The 3,905-nt window shown below is 45.0% G+C and overlaps 1 pseudogene; it reads left to right on the top strand.

The window, feature by feature from the left end:
- Positions 1 to 1,733: 1,733 nt before the first annotated feature.
- On the top strand, positions 1,734 to 2,369 carry LOC119827126 (annotated as a pseudogene).
- The last annotated feature ends 1,536 nt before the right edge of the window (positions 2,370 to 3,905 follow it).

Below are 3,905 nucleotides of genomic sequence, written 5' to 3'. Positions count from 1 at the left end.
CCCAAGCAGAAAGGCGCGGGGGGGGTGGGGGTGGGGGTGGGGGTGGGGGGAAGAATCAGCCTGCCAGACCTGAGGGTCCTTTTCGGTCCCTCACAAGCTAATATGAGTTTGTGGTGATGGTTCACATATGTCAAAATATTTTAACACAGGTCATTTCATTATTCAGATAAGGAAATATTACTAATGGCTCCAAATATTTTTAATTTCTTTCTCCCTTAAAGTGTTTTATAATAAATATAACAAAAGACTCAATTAGTACAGAAGAGGCTTCAACATTAATTTAGTGAGAGCTGACAAACATTGATCTTGCCATGTGTCCTGGGAGAAGGAAAAAGGGAAAGATTATGTGCTTTACTTAGGGCTTCTATTGCTGTGCTGAAACAACCACGGCCGAAAGCACCTTGGGAGGAAAGGGTCTGTTTCACTCACATCACAGTCGTCAGCGAAGGCAGTCGAGGTAGAAACTCAGGCGGGGCAGGAGCCCAGAGGTGGCAGCTGATGTAAAGGTCATAGAGGGGTACTGCTTGCAAGTTTGCTTAGCCTCCCAGGACCACCAGCCCTGGGTTGGCCCCACCCATAATGTACTGAGCCCTCCCCATCAATCACTAATAAGAAAATGCCGTACAGACTGGTGTCCCTCCTCTCAGATGACTCCAGCTTTTGTCAAGTTGACGTAAGAGCAGCTGTCGCATTACACACAGCATTCCTTTCTTGGACATTTATAATAGGTTCAATGTTGATAAAGATTCTAAAATTTGCTATTTTTTAAAATTGATTTTTATTGCGCTCTACAGTTTTCTCTGCTCCCCTCCCTGCCTCTCCCCTCTCCCTTCAACCCTCCCCGAAGGTCCCCTGCTTCCAATTTACTCAGGAGATCTTCTCTTTTTCTACTTCCCATGTAGATTAGATCCATGTAAGTCTCTCTTAGTGTCCTCATTGTTGCCTAAGTTCTCCGGGATTGTGGTTTGAGGGCTGGTTTTCTTGGCTTTATGTTTAAAAAACACCTATGAGTGAGTACATGTGATAATTGTCTTTCTGAAAAATTACTGTCTTAAGGAATAATCAGTACATCTCAAGTATCCGACTTTCTTCTAGGCACAGGGGACACAGTAACAATTTCGGCTTGATGGAACTTACTGTGCCAATGTTGCACAGAAAAAAATGTGATTTAATTAAGTACCTTTCAGCTTATCTAATAACAGACTAAACTTTTCAAGAGATCCCATCAGTACTCTGCAGAATACATTTTCTGAAATATGATCTACATTTCTCCATCCCAGCTGACTAAAAGCCCCAAGACAAATGTCCTGAGTCATGCAGACTATATTTTCAGTGATTGGTGAAGATCAGAAGGCAATGGAAATTGGAACTTTATCTTTGAGAAGGAGAGTGGCATGTGATTAAGGGAAAATAGGAAGAAAACCACAAGAGACAGGCAGTACAAGAAACAAAGACAATTACGAGATGACCCAGTTTTCTAAATCTTGGCATTACAAACTGGTTGACAAATAACACACAACGGTATTGGGGAGGAGCAGGCCAGTGCGCCATAAACTAAGATACTTTCTGAGAAATCTAGGAGCCAACAACTGTAAATTCTCTCTTTCAGAGTCCCGCCGGTGGGCGGCTTGCAGTGGGTCTGTACCTGGCCCTCCACGCTCGGTTCCCCCTCGCTCTGCAGAGACTGGGGGACAGACCAGACCACGCAGAAGTGTGGCGTCAGGACGGCACAGATCGCCATGTCCGAGACTTACGATTTCTTGTTTAAATTCTTGGTTATTGGAAATGCGGGAACCGGCAAATCTTGCTTGTTTCATCAGTTCATTGAGAAAAAATTCAAAGATGACTCAAATCATACCATAGGAATGGAGTTTGGCTCAAAAATAATAAATGTCGGTCGTTTGTGACAAGAAGCTACTACAGAGGTGCAGCTGGGGCTCTTCTAATCTACGACATCACCAGCTGAGAAACCTACAATGCGCTTACTAATTGGTTAACAGATGCCAGAATGCTGGAGAGTCAGAACATTGTCATCATCCTCTGCGGGAACAAGAAGGACCTGGATACTGACCGTGAAGTCACCTTCCTTGAAGCCTCCAGAGCTGATGTTCCTGGAAACGAGGGCACTGACTGGTGAGGATGTTGAAGAGGCGTTCATGCAGTGTGCAAGGAAAATACTTAACAAAATCGAATCAGGTAAACTGGACCCGGAGAGAATGGGCTCTGGCATCCAGTATGGAGACGCTGCCCTGAGACAGCTACAGTCACCACGGCGTACACAGGCCCCAAATGCACAGGAGTGTGGCTGCTGGGCATGCCAGCAACACAGGTTCCTTGGCGGTTTCTGGAGCACAGCTGTTGGAGCCTGAAGAGTCTGGAGTCTTTACTGCCACCTTTTCCACTCGGCACAGAAGCAGATCTTCATGGGGGAAGCCGCAGTGCACACTGGCAGACGGGGCTCAGCAGCCACACTGCGAACTAACTCAGTGGACAGTACCTTTAGATGCCACACATATGCAAAGATCCCCGCCCCCCCCCCCCCCCCCCCCCCCCCCCCCCCCCCCCCCCCACCTCCTGTTCCGAGAAACCAAGCTTGTGCTGCACACAGCCTGGCCCATTCCTCCAGCACAGAGCCAGTGTGACAAGATAGAATCCTGCACTCAATGAAGCTTCTTTATTCAACTCACAGGAAATGCAGTTTGTGAATGTGAGCGTGCTTTTCTCATCGTGTTGGTTACACAGGACTCAGTATCAAAGGACTCTGGCGCTAAGAGCCAGCACATTTCTTAATTAATCCCTCTTGCCCTTTCTACTCCGTGTCTGTGACCACACCTAAAATGCTAACCCTCAAGGACTCACTGTCATCTGGAAATAAAGTGGAACCGAGTCTCTCTCTCAAAAAAAATCTCTCTTTCAACTGTTAGAGAAGTATATGTATTTTCAGTAGAATGTTGCAAGTGACGGTAACTTTATGGGGATTCAGGCCTAAGCCTAGGTGGATCTTGATAAAATCATGGCCAGGGAAAAGTTCGAAATTAACAATTCTCAGAAACAATATCAAAACCAAAAGTCAAGACTTTCTCATTAAGCCCAAACCAAAGTCAGGAAAGCGGAGCATAGCTCCATTTTCCACACCTTGACCCTCTGCCGTGGTTGAAGAGTAGTCTCTTGTTTGATCAGGCAGCATCTTGCTTGTACACAGCTTTCTGTGGCTGTTTTCCCCTCCTTCCTCACTTCCCATCAGGCCATCACATGCCTACTCCTTAAAGATAAAGACTAAGTCCTTGTCTTTCTTTTCTTCTTCCAGTGGATTATATAACACGTACTGACCATTCTATCTCAAGTGTCAGGGGCATTAAGAATGTTCTCAGTGCCAAGTAAATGTGTCATTACCATGCCCACGTCCATCCAGAACATTTTCATTTGAATGTTGATATAAAGGAAAGAGTGCTGAAAACACCTGCCTCGCCACGTGGAGAATGTCAAGAACCAAGTAAACAATGCATCAGAATAGTTTCCAGAAGCCCTTAAAATATCACTAAATGTTTATCTGAAATAGGATGAAAATTCACTGACTCTAAATAAAAAAATATATTTTTATTATATTAGGCAGAAGAGAAAAAAATAAGACAGTTTCTCCCCTCAAGCCCTTATCCCTGGAAGCACTCCCTCTTCAGACAAGAGAGCCCTGTGCATAAACTCTGGGTGAGATTGACAAGTAACCTCATCTTGGGATGTCACAATGATGAAGGTTCTTCCTGGAGGTTATGTGAAGGCTTCTTGGATTATATATATTAGGTGGGTCTGGGAAGGCCTTCCATCATGGAACCAAATGAAAAAAACCTATGGTGTTGTAGAAAGCTTAATAGTTGTGCCTGGAAAGATGGCTCAGTCGGTAAGAACAC

This window comes from Arvicola amphibius, chromosome 12 (genome assembly GCF_903992535.2).
Source record: "Arvicola amphibius chromosome 12, mArvAmp1.2, whole genome shotgun sequence".
NCBI lineage: Eukaryota > Metazoa > Chordata > Mammalia > Rodentia > Cricetidae > Arvicola > Arvicola amphibius.
Note: the sequence above shows the minus strand (reverse complement) of the source record. Positions and strands in the feature narration are given on the sequence as shown.